Genomic DNA, 14143 nt, shown 5'->3' on the forward strand with positions numbered 1-14143 from the left:
AAGGGGACTGTGTATGAAAATGGTTGCAATTCCTGAACGTTTCATGTAATATTTTTGCTCAACCCCTTAAAGCTGAAAGTCTGCACTTCAATTGAATCTCGGTTGTTTCATTTCAAATCCATTGTGGTGGTCTACAGAGCCAAAATTAGGAAAATTATGTCAGTGTCCAAATATTTCCAGACCTACCTGTATTGTTGAGCCACAGATACGCAAGTCACCCATGCCATGTGCACTAATGCACCTCCATAACATCAACCCTTTATTGCTTAAGGGTTGGCATGGGGTTCACAAAATAAAGCTATTACCATTACTGAACAACAAACAGCATTTCAAAATAACTGAATCCTTTTCTTATCTCATTTGCACTCTTACAAAATATTTATTTTCCTTTGCAACTGAGTTCCTTCTTTCTTACCACACGCGAGACATCAGTCTTCAGATAAAGTTTTGAAACTAGATTTTATTAGTTTAATTTTCTGACAGTGACGATACAGAGACCACAAAAAATTGTCAAGCGAGATATGGAATGCATGCAAGGTTGTGAAAAAGAGAAAAAAAGATATGATGGAGAAACAAATAATACATCAAAATGTAATGCTGGTCCAGTGAACTACGCCATACATCAGAAACCACATAAAAAGCCCTGTCAACGGGCAGGAAAGTAAACATTTTAGAATTTCATGGACATCAACTGTGTGTTTAATAATGTGTTTAATAATTTCATTTTGTATAAAGTAGATATACTACGTAACTTTTAATTACAGACTTTTAATTACAGAAGAAGGTAATTACAGAAGAGTAATTACCTATTGAACTATTCAGACCACCTATAAACTATTCAGACCACCTGCAACAGCATTCTTTGGATAGATGAAACTAAGATCAACCTGTACCAGAATATAGTATGGAGAAGGCTTGGAACGGCTCATGATCTGAAGCATACCACATTGTCTGTAAAACACGGTGGAGGCAGTGTGATGGCATGGGCATGTATGGCTTCTAATGGCACTGGGTCTCACTAGTGTTTATTGATGATGTGATAGAAGACAGAAGCTGCCGGATGAATACTGAAGTGTATAGGGATATATTGTCTGCTCAGATTCAGCCAAATTCAACTAAGTTGATTGGACGGCGCTTCACTTCACAGATGGACAATGACCCAAAACATACCGTGAAAGCAACCCAGGAGGTTTTAAGGGAAAGAACTGGCATATTCTGCAATGCCCGAGTCAATCACCTGATCTCAACCCAATCGAGCATGCATTTCACTTGCTGCAGACAAAACATAAGGCAGAAAGACCCACGAACAAAGAACGACTCAAGACACCTGCAGTAAAGGCCCGGCAAAACATCACAAAGGAGGAAACCCAGCGTTTGGTGATGTCCATGTGTTCTAGACTTCAAGCAGTCATTGCCTGCAAAGGATTCTCGAGAAAGTATTAAAAATGAACATTTTATTTATGATTGTGTTTATTAGTCCAATTCCATTTGACCCCCTGAAGTAAGGGGACTGTGTATGAAAATGGTTGCAATTCCTGAACGTTTCATATAATATTTTTGCTCAACCCCTTAAAGCTGAAAGTCTGCACTTCAATTGAATCTCGGTTGTTTCATTTCAAATCCATTGTGGTGGTCTACAGAGCCAAAATTAGGAAAATTATGTCAGTGTCCAAATATTTCCAGACCTACCTGTATTGTTGAGCCACAGATACGCAAGTCACCCATGCCATGTGCACTAATGCACCTCCATAACATCAACCCTTTATTGCTTAAGGGTTGGCATGGGGTTCACAAAATAAAGCTATTACCATTACTGAACAACAAACAGCATTTCAAAATAACTGAATCCTTTTCTTATCTCATTTGCACTCTTACAAAATATTTATTTTCCTTTGCAACTGAGTTCCTTCTTTCTTACCACACGCGAGACATCAGTCTTCAGATAAAGTTTTGAAACTAGATTTTATTAGTTTAATTTTCTGACAGTGACGATACAGAGACCACAAAAAATTGTCAAGCGAGATATGGAATGCATGCAAGGTTGTGAAAAAGAGAAAAAAAGATATGATGGAGAAACAAATAATACATCAAAATGTAATGCTGGTCCAGTGAACTACGCCATACATCAGAAACCACATAAAAAGCCCTGTCAACGGGCAGGAAAGTAAACATTTTAGAATTTCATGGACATCAACTGTGTGTTTAATAATGTGTTTAATAATTTCATTTTGTATAAAGTAGATATACTACGTAACTTTTAATTACAGACTTTTAATTACAGAAGAAGGTAATTACAGAAGAGTAATTACCTATTGAACTATTCAGACCACCTATAAACTATTCAGACCACCTGCAACAGCATTCTTTGGATAGATGAAACTAAGATCAACCTGTACCAGAATATAGTATGGAGAAGGCTTGGAACGGCTCATGATCTGAAGCATACCACATTGTCTGTAAAACACGGTGGAGGCAGTGTGATGGCATGGGCATGTATGGCTTCTAATGGCACTGGGTCTCACTAGTGTTTATTGATGATGTGATAGAAGACAGAAGCTGCCGGATGAATACTGAAGTGTATAGGGATATATTGTCTGCTCAGATTCAGCCAAATTCAACTAAGTTGATTGGACGGCGCTTCACTTCACAGATGGACAATGACCCAAAACATACCGTGAAAGCAACCCAGGAGGTTTTAAGGGAAAGAACTGGCATATTCTGCAATGCCCGAGTCAATCACCTGATCTCAACCCAATCGAGCATGCATTTCACTTGCTGCAGACAAAACATAAGGCAGAAAGACCCACGAACAAAGAACGACTCAAGACACCTGCAGTAAAGGCCCGGCAAAACATCACAAAGGAGGAAACCCAGCGTTTGGTGATGTCCATGTGTTCTAGACTTCAAGCAGTCATTGCCTGCAAAGGATTCTCGAGAAAGTATTAAAAATGAACATTTTATTTATGATTGTGTTTATTAGTCCAATTCCATTTGACCCCCTGAAGTAAGGGGACTGTGTATGAAAATGGTTGCAATTCCTGAACGTTTCATATAATATTTTTGCTCAACCCCTTAAAGCTGAAAGTCTGCACTTCAATTGAATCTCGGTTGTTTCATTTCAAATCCATTGTGGTGGTCTACAGAGCCAAAATTAGGAAAATTATGTCAGTGTCCAAATATTTCCAGACCTACCTGTATTGTTGAGCCACAGATACGCAAGTCACCCATGCCATGTGCACTAATGCACCTCCATAACATCAACCCTTTATTGCTTAAGGGTTGGCATGGGGTTCACAAAATAAAGCTATTACCATTACTGAACAACAAACAGCATTTCAAAATAACTGAATCCTTTTCTTATCTCATTTGCACTCTTACAAAATATTTATTTTCCTTTGCAACTGAGTTCCTTCTTTCTTACCACACGCGAGACATCAGTCTTCAGATAAAGTTTTGAAACTAGATTTTATTAGTTTAATTTTCTGACAGTGACGATACAGAGACCACAAAAAATTGTCAAGCGAGATATGGAATGCATGCAAGGTTGTGAAAAAGAGAAAAAAAGATATGATGGAGAAACAAATAATACATCAAAATGTAATGCTGGTCCAGTGAACTACGCCATACATCAGAAACCACATAAAAAGCCCTGTCAACGGGCAGGAAAGTAAACATTTTAGAATTTCATGGACATCAACTGTGTGTTTAATAATGTGTTTAATAATTTCATTTTGTATAAAGTAGATATACTACGTAACTTTTAATTACAGACTTTTAATTACAGAAGAAGGTAATTACAGAAGAGTAATTACCTATTGAACTATTCAGACCACCTATAAACTATTCAGACCACCTGCAACAGCATTCTTTGGATAGATGAAACTAAGATCAACCTGTACCAGAATATAGTATGGAGATGGCTTGGAACGGCTCATGATCTGAAGCATACCACATTGTCTGTAAAACACGGTGGAGGCAGTGTGATGGCATGGGCATGTATGGCTTCTAATGGCACTGGGTCTCACTAGTGTTTATTGATGATGTGATAGAAGACAGAAGCTGCCGGATGAATACTGAAGTGTATAGGGATATATTGTCTGCTCAGATTCAGCCAAATTCAACTAAGTTGATTGGACGGCGCTTCACTTCACAGATGGACAATGACCCAAAACATACCGTGAAAGCAACCCAGGAGGTTTTAAGGGAAAGAACTGGCATATTCTGCAATGCCCGAGTCAATCACCTGATCTCAACCCAATCGAGCATGCATTTCACTTGCTGCAGACAAAACATAAGGCAGAAAGACCCACGAACAAAGAACGACTCAAGACACCTGCAGTAAAGGCCCGGCAAAACATCACAAAGGAGGAAACCCAGCGTTTGGTGATGTCCATGTGTTCTAGACTTCAAGCAGTCATTGCCTGCAAAGGATTCTCGAGAAAGTATTAAAAATGAACATTTTATTTATGATTGTGTTTATTAGTCCAATTCCATTTGACCCCCTGAAGTAAGGGGACTGTGTATGAAAATGGTTGCAATTCCTGAACGTTTCATATAATATTTTTGCTCAACCCCTTAAAGCTGAAAGTCTGCACTTCAATTGAATCTCGGTTGTTTCATTTCAAATCCATTGTGGTGGTCTACAGAGCCAAAATTAGGAAAATTATGTCAGTGTCCAAATATTTCCAGACCTACCTGTATTGTTGAGCCACAGATACGCAAGTCACCCATGCCATGTGCACTAATGCACCTCCATAACATCAACCCTTTATTGCTTAAGGGTTGGCATGGGGTTCACAAAATAAAGCTATTACCATTACTGAACAACAAACAGCATTTCAAAATAACTGAATCCTTTTCTTATCTCATTTGCACTCTTACAAAATATTTATTTTCCTTTGCAACTGAGTTCCTTCTTTCTTACCACACGCGAGACATCAGTCTTCAGATAAAGTTTTGAAACTAGATTTTATTAGTTTAATTTTCTGACAGTGACGATACAGAGACCACAAAAAATTGTCAAGCGAGATATGGAATGCATGCAAGGTTGTGAAAAAGAGAAAAAAAGATATGATGGAGAAACAAATAATACATCAAAATGTAATGCTGGTCCAGTGAACTACGCCATACATCAGAAACCACATAAAAAGCCCTGTCAACGGGCAGGAAAGTAAACATTTTAGAATTTCATGGACATCAACTGTGTGTTTAATAATGTGTTTAATAATTTCATTTTGTATAAAGTAGATATACTACGTAACTTTTAATTACAGACTTTTAATTACAGAAGAAGGTAATTACAGAAGAGTAATTACCTATTGAACTATTCAGACCACCTATAAACTATTCAGACCACCTGCAACAGCATTCTTTGGATAGATGAAACTAAGATCAACCTGTACCAGAATATAGTATGGAGATGGCTTGGAACGGCTCATGATCTGAAGCATACCACATTGTCTGTAAAACACGGTGGAGGCAGTGTGATGGCATGGGCATGTATGGCTTCTAATGGCACTGGGTCTCACTAGTGTTTATTGATGATGTGATAGAAGACAGAAGCTGCCGGATGAATACTGAAGTGTATAGGGATATATTGTCTGCTCAGATTCAGCCAAATTCAACTAAGTTGATTGGACGGCGCTTCACTTCACAGATGGACAATGACCCAAAACATACCGTGAAAGCAACCCAGGAGGTTTTAAGGGAAAGAACTGGCATATTCTGCAATGCCCGAGTCAATCACCTGATCTCAACCCAATCGAGCATGCATTTCACTTGCTGCAGACAAAACATAAGGCAGAAAGACCCACGAACAAAGAACGACTCAAGACACCTGCAGTAAAGGCCCGGCAAAACATCACAAAGGAGGAAACCCAGCGTTTGGTGATGTCCATGTGTTCTAGACTTCAAGCAGTCATTGCCTGCAAAGGATTCTCGAGAAAGTATTAAAAATGAACATTTTATTTATGATTGTGTTTATTAGTCCAATTCCATTTGACCCCCTGAAGTAAGGGGACTGTGTATGAAAATGGTTGCAATTCCTGAACGTTTCATATAATATTTTTGCTCAACCCCTTAAAGCTGAAAGTCTGCACTTCAATTGAATCTCGGTTGTTTCATTTCAAATCCATTGTGGTGGTGTACAGAGCCAAAATTAATAATGTGTTTAATAATTTCATTTTGTATAAAGTAGATACGCTACGTAACTTTTTCTATTAATTAAAAATAAAACTTTAGCCATATCTCATTTAAAAAATAGGACAATATTTGTCTGCATTTTTTATGCAGGTCCTCAGAAGAGTAATTACCTATCGAACTATTCAGACCACCTATAAATAACTTTTCTTCAAATCCTAACTGACCCCAGGAAGAATACAATACATGGTTGAATACCTCTGTTGTGGTGTATGTAGCCTATGCACTGCTGTCTATATGCTATTTTTACAGTGATCTTGGTTTCATTAAATGTTGCCTTGCATCATTCAGTAATTGAGACATATCATAAAAATGTATGGACTACAACCTAGAGATTAAAAAGGGCAGGGAGGTCACGTTTCACTATTATTGTACTATGTGGAAACTACTCAAATGAAATACCCTTGAATGAGCAGGTGTGTCTTAACTTTTGACTGGTACTGTATGTCAATCGATTCGGGGTTCCCCAATTGCATATTTTAGCTCTGATTGAACATTAGATTTGCCTGTAGATTTTTTTTATCTATTGTGAAAAAAATATATTGTGAAAAAAATATATAACTCAAACTAGGTCAATCCGCTTTGCATATACAACCATTTCATTTGGGCTCTATAAGTCACACAGTGAGGAAAATAATTTAAAAAATGGAGAGCATTTAACAAGACATCAACTCTGCTTACAAGTGGATGTCCTTCCAAAATGTACCCAAATATAAATCAGGTAAATACCAGCCCAATATAATTTCAGATCTACAGACCTCCGTTGCTTTATCAGGTTATTTAAAAAATAATAAGAATCACATTTGAATTCATGGGAGGGCTGCTAGGAAGAAAACTCTGACAATGTCAAAAAAGAACCACAGTGTCCATTTTAACTTTGATGTTTAAGGCCTCTGGTATTGTATCCAAACTCCCTGGATGTGGCCAAAGAGAAAACATGATGGAAGGGATCGCAGGGAAAGATAATTTGAATGATGGCTGAAAGCATGTTAAGAAACTGCCCCACAGAGTCAAGGTGACCTTCAGGCACAAGTTGAGATAGTTTCAGAGTCAAGGTGACCTTCAGGCACATGTTGAGTTTCAACTGAAATCATAATCCCCAACTCAGTGAAAGGGGGGTTGCATGGTTGGAAACCCACTGTTGAGGGGGATGTAAGAAAGCCTGACTGCACAGGAAGTGTTTTATTGTTATTTAGGGCAAACACTGTGCTACCAAATCAATTTATTAAATTGCAATTAGTGTGTATCTGGGTATAAATAGTCAATGAGTTTGTTAGCTCTCACATGGATGCACTTAGCAGGCTAGATACTGAGCCATGGGGAGCAGAAAAGAACTGTCAAAAGACCTGCGTAACATGGTAATAGAACATTATAAAGATGGAAAAGGATATAAAAAGATATCCAAAGCCTTGCAAATGCCAGTCAGTACTGTTCAATCACTTATTAAGAAGTGGAAATGTGGGGATCTCTTGATACCAAGCCAAGGTCAGGTAGACCAAGAAAGATTTCAGCCAAAACTGACATAAGAATTGTTCAGGATAGAAAGAAAAAGCCACAGGTTACCTCAAGAGAAATACAGGCTGCACTGGAAAAAGACGGTGTGGTTGTTTCAAGGAGTACAATACGACAATACTTGAACAAAAATGAGCTGCAAGGTTGAGTTGTGAAAATTGATGGCAAGATGAATGTTAAAAGAAAATACTGGCAGACAATTAGCATTCTTCTGCCCGATAGCTGCTCTTGGGACGCTCTTGGTCTTGGATGCTCTTGACCCTAAGCACAAGGCCACGTTGACCCTCCAGTGGTTACATCAGAAAAAGGTGGCCATTACAGTCTCCTGACCTTAATATCATCGAGCCACTCTGGGGAGATCTCAAATGTGTGGTTCATGCAAGACGACCAAAGATTTTGCATGACCTGGAGGCATTTTGCCAAGACAAATGGGCAGCTTTACCACCTGCAAGAATTTAGGGCCTCTTAGACAACTATTACAAAAGACTGCACACTGTCATTGATTCTAAAGGGAGCAATAAACAATATTAAAGCTGCGAGCAGCGTTTCAGGGGGCCAAGCAGGGCACAGGAAGCATCTCACTGCATGCTCTCACTAGAGAAATGTTTATCTATTTAAAAACTTTTCTTATATAACTTTTAAAGACTATGGTCCAGTGGTACTTTACACCAATTGTCAACCAAATCTGTTCAGTGGTTTCGGAGGAGATGTCGTTTAAGTGTGTTTTTATTAACGGCAAAATCGTGAGAAACATCAGTGATGTTTATAAGGCCCCCAAGAGGTATTTCTGTATGGGACTTTTTCTGTTCATTCTTGAGAGACACATGTACTAGTATGATTCGTTTCATAGCTTTTTGATGTTCCATTTGGGACATCAAAAACTTCGTTGCTTGGCCCCCTAATAAAACGTACAAACATAAAAGGGTTCCAGCAACTTTGTTGCTTGGCCGCCTAATAATAATAAAACATACAAACATAAAAGGGTTCCAGCAACTTCGTTGCTTGGCCCTCTAATAATAATAATAATTAAACATACAAACATAAAAGAACTAAGGATATGCAGACTTTTGAACAAGGACTGATACCAACCTCTTGCTGGAGGCAATTCAGGAGATTGACATTATCAAGAGTATTGAAAGCAGCACTCAGGTCAAGCAAGAGTAAAATAGCAGAATCACCAAACAGCCATGAATTATTCAGTACTTTAAGAAGTGCTGTTCTGTGCTACGGTGTACTCTATAGCCTGACTGAAAATTGTAGGTAGGTCTGGAAAAAAGACAACTGAGAAAGAATTACATTATCATTTAGAAAATTTTATAATCTGTAGGGTTTTGCTTCTCTCAACCTAGATTGGGGGTTGTGCAGTGTTTAGAGGTTTAATGCAGTGTTCATTACACTAAACCATGATTTGGGGCTGTGCGCATTTTTAGCTATAATATCTGATTTTTTTTGCTTCAGATGCTTTGAAAATATGTTGGTAGGATACTAGGCAATCTATCAGTATATCATAGGACATTTTTTCCATTTCCTCTCTGCTTTCCGACACTCATATCTTAGGGCACGAGTCTCACTGTTAAGCCAGGGTTGAGCTTTGACTATGGGTCGCTTCAGTTTGATTGGGGCAATAGTATCAAGAATGTCTGTAACGGTGGTATTAAACAGAATAACTAGCCCAGAGAGGAGGAGGTTGTCTCTGTAAGGCTAGTAAACGGAGAAGCTATGAAGGCATCAGAAAACTGCCTACCAGTGGAGTGATTAAGCGCCCGAAAGTAGTGATCTGTAATACGAGCTTTGGGTAATGGACAAGAGCATTAAAAATCACAGGTTTAGGGTCAGATAGACAAGTATCATCCAACAACATTTAAAACAGGAAAACCTAATGACAAAACAAAACGAAGTGTATGGCTATGTTCATGTGTGTGGCCAGTTACTGACTGAGCAAATTAAATGAGTCCACAAGTTGTAGAAACTGACTAACCAATGGCTTCGATGGACAAAAACAAGAAAATTAAAATCACCAACGATTTTAATGTTATCAGATTTGGGCACAATCAATGACAGAAAATACGCTAGCTAGAATGAGGTACCTAGTCAGCTAATGTAGCTAGCTAGCTATTAATGGCGTTATGTGTAAGTGAAACCCACCAGCACCAACTATATCGGACACCTGCCTCCACACTGCATTTTTTTTATTGTGTCTCTGTAAATAATGTGCAATCCGGTGCAATCGTACAGCTCAAGTTAAAAAAAATATTAACCACCGCAAAAGTACTGCAAAAGCATACAACGGAACTGCAATTGTGGAACAACGTTATCTGTTCTTTTAACTGTGCAGAGAGCATTTCACAACTACCTTCATTAAATCCTGTGATTGGTCAGTCTGTAGTCGAACATATTGCAAAATAATGAAATTCTGAGGTTTTCATTATAAATGGCCAAACATTTACACACATATCAGTACAATGATAAGTCTCTTGAAATGTGTTTCCCTCATTTTATACCATTTTATTTTATTGGGTGTATATGATTTTGGTGCATGATGTCCACATGCTGCTTTGCTAACTTCACTGCGTGAAATAAATAAATATATTACTCACATTAAATGCTCTTATTGTCCTCAACAACTTATTTGATTAAACATGTCATGTCATGTTTTGATCATTTATATTCTATTTTCATAATTATATTAACACATTTTTCATGTGTGCCTGAAATTGCGGTTCACCCTGTAATTATGAGGTAACTGGCCCTTTACGAAACCGTCTGATGTAATTAGGAAAATCACCTCACCACCAATGGATGTTAAAACAACTGCTGCAAGTACAGTATTTTAATCATATTGTGTTTGTAGTTGGATGTAGTTAAGCTTAACAGATGCCTTGCACGGTAGGGAGATGGCAGCCGTTGACTTCACCACCCTCTGGAGGGCCTTGCGGTCAACAGTGGAGCAGGTGCTGTACCAGGCAGTAATGCAGATTGAGAGGATGCTCTCAATTGTGCACCTGGAAGAGTTGGTGAGAGTTTTTGCCGACATGCCAACCTTTGATTCTCCTTAGGAAGGATATTCGCATTTGGGCAGTTTTACCACTATGTGTTGCTTGCCTGGACCAGGTGCGGTCATTTTTGATGAACACACTGAGGAACTTGAAGTCAGAGACTCTCTCTACTTCAACTCCATTGATGTACAGGTGCATCTCAAAAACGTAGAATATCGTGGAAAAGTTCCTTTTTTCCATAATTCAAATGGCCTCGAAGAGATTCTGGCAAACCATCCGGCGCCTCAGGAGAGGGAAAGAGTGCCCTACCAACGCTGTTTACAGTAGAGGTGGGCAGCTGTTGACCTCAACTGGGGATGTCGTCGTGCGGTGGAAGGAGTACTTCGAGGATCTCCTCAATCCCGCCGTCACGTCTTCCATTGAGGAAGCAGAGGATGAGGGCTCAGAGGTGGACTCGTCCATCACCCGGGCTGAAGTCACTGAGGTGGTTGAGAAACTCCTCGGTGGCAAGGCACCGGGGGTGGATGAGATCCGCCCTGAGTACCTCAAGTCTCTGGATGTTGTGGGGCTGTCTTGGCTGACACGCCTGTGCAACATCGCGTGGCAGTCGGGGACAGTGCCTCTGGGATGGCAGACCGGGGTGGTGGTCCCTCTTTTTAAGAAGGGGGACCGGAGGGTGTGTTCCAACTATAGGGGGATCACACTTCTCAGCCTCCCCGGGAAAGTCTATGCCAGGGTTCTGGAGAGGAGAATACGGCCGATAGTAGAACCTCGGATTCAGGAGGAACAGTGTGGTTTTCGTCCGGGCCGTGAAACACTGGACCAGCTCTATACCCTCTACGGGAAGTTGGAGGGTTCATGGGAGTTTGCCCAACCAATCCACATGTGTTTTGTGGATTTGGAGAAGGCATTCGACTGTGTCCCTCGCGACATCTTGTGGAGGGTGCTTCGGGAATATGGGGTCCCCGGGTCCTTTGCTAAGGGCTGTCAGGTCCCTGTACGACCGAAGCAGGAGCTTGGTCCGCATTGCCGGCAGTAAGTCAGACTTGTTCCCTGTGCATGTTGGTCACTCGGGTACTCAAACCCCTCCACCACGTTAAGGTGGCAGTTCAAGGAGGGGTAAACTAATCGTATTATTGTTTAAATAAGGCAATATTTTTTATCCCAGCATTCTTTAAAATGAGACTCAGAAGAAAACATTTTTAATAATTGGCTGAGCAGGTGTGATGATACAGAGGAAATGTGTAGTTGATTAAGACTAGTGGCAGCCAGAGGTGGTGTTGAAAAAAAGAATGGGGACATTTTGTGGTTTTTGTGAGTGTTACATGGGGTGGGGTGTCTTACACCAGGGGGCGGTTGCCCCATGTTACACTATTGTAAAAACCCACAAAAACCTTTCTCTCAACACACTACAACACCATGAATATATAATAAAGAAAATAATAGACAAAAGCACAAAAACACATCTGTCTTGTACATCATAACCATTAGTTTGAGTTATCTCTATGTACACTCTATGTTTATACATTAAGTTGTTCTAGCATTTATCCTACATAGTTAAATAAGTGAAGTGAAATGTCAATTACTTTACACGTGTACAGGTATTAGCCCAGAATACAAATGCTGTGTTCCCAGCGAAAGGCTTATCCATTTTATTAATTCTAAGTACAGAAATGTATTAGGTTTGGCCTACCAATTGTGAAATAAAATGTATTTAGTAAAACGCTAACCAATTTCTGAAGGCCTATGTGTTAGCGCAAGACATATAGGCCTGTGTTAGGGCAATATATAAGAGCACGTATGACAGGGGATTCGGGAGGGTGGCGCAAGCTGTGACTCAAATGTACAGGAGGGGGCCTGAGGCAAAACGTTTGGGAATCTCTGTAGTATACCATCAAAAATAAGTGGAAGAATAAATGTAACGTATGAATAGCATGTGTGCTGTGTGTATACGTTTGTGTATGTATATTTGTGTGTGTGTGTTTGTGTGTGCAGCCGTTCTCCATTACTTCCTCATACAGCACATCTTAGGTAGCAGCCATTGAAGGAATCTGTCAAAAAGCAGAAGAAGGTCATGTGGATGAAAATCCTGTAGAAAAAATCCTGTTTTTTTCCATCAAATGTTCATATTCAGCATGAATGTCCCCTATATTGCAATTCTAATTTTCTGTTTGTGTCCTCACCTCTTCCTCAGACTGATTTTGTCCTTTTTGATGTGCTGTTTCTCCTTGGCCCCCACAACCTTCTCCTGCTGTCTCTCAATGGCTTTCTCCTTCTTTCGTTTTCTGTGTTTTTAGCCTTCTTGATGTCTTTGACAGTTCGGTTTGTCTCATCGGGCTAGATGTAGAAAAGAAACATACTCAACCCACAGTTAACTCACAACAACAGAAGTTGTCAGTTCCCCTAGGTGAACAGTTTTAGGATCAGTTTCCCCTGCCTCGTTTCTAACCTTAACCATTTGGTGAGACAATATAAAACTGATCCAAGACCCGCATCTAGGGAAAACTTCATAACAACCATCCATGACAACCCGTCTTTCCTTCCTGGAACTCACCCGTTGGGAATCTCTGTTCCAGAAGAAGCTTCCTGCCCTTTTCACTCACATTAGTGATGGGAGCCAGGCACGCCCTATTTGGGTGAGGGACGTACTCAATAGTGGCCAAGGAAGCAAGGGTGTGGCTGGGAGGGGTCATTGGGCAGGGGATATCCTGTGGGGAGGGAGCAAAACCTATGCTATTCAACTGAATGTCTCCAATTTGAAATACATACAGATAAACTCTATAAATATAAGGCTCTGAGAAGGAGTAACTCACAAAGCTCTGGACCATTTTGGTGTTCTCAGGACTGAGTGTGTTCTGGCATTTGTCTAAAACCTGATTGCGTCCTTCCAGCTCAGGCAGACAGTCCCCGGGGTCTCCTACCTCCACATCAGTCCTGATGCTGAAGTCTCTGGGCATTACGACGATCAGAGCGCCAGTCTTCTGGTCCATCCTCCCTCTGTCTCTCATCTCTTCGCCCTTCCTCTTAGACAGCCACTCCCCAATCCATCTGAAGGATCCCCCATGCTTCTTCTGCCTTTCTCCCTGAGACCAGGAGATGTCCCCCCCACCGCTGAACTTCTTCAGGCCTTCATCCGGGAAGGGCTCGATGGAGATCAGGTTCTCATTACCCTCGTCAGGCTGTCCTCCTGGGTTTCGGTCGACTGTTGCTCCTTGTCCAGGTGTTCCTCCAAGGGCTGGCCAGCAGGGACCACATCCGTCTGGAGGGACACCTCTTTCAGGGTTCTCACCAAGGCAGGCAAAGCACTGTTGGGCTGTTTTGCTGCTGCCACACAAATCTGTTTAAAAAATGCAATCAAACACATTGAGTTGTTGAGGTATGACATGGTATGATTGGGGCCACACACAGACACAAACACGTCTGGATGCTTACATATC

The sequence above is a fragment of the Esox lucius genome, chromosome 10, assembly GCF_011004845.1.
Source record: "Esox lucius isolate fEsoLuc1 chromosome 10, fEsoLuc1.pri, whole genome shotgun sequence".
Classification (NCBI taxonomy): Eukaryota; Metazoa; Chordata; class Actinopteri; order Esociformes; family Esocidae; genus Esox; species Esox lucius.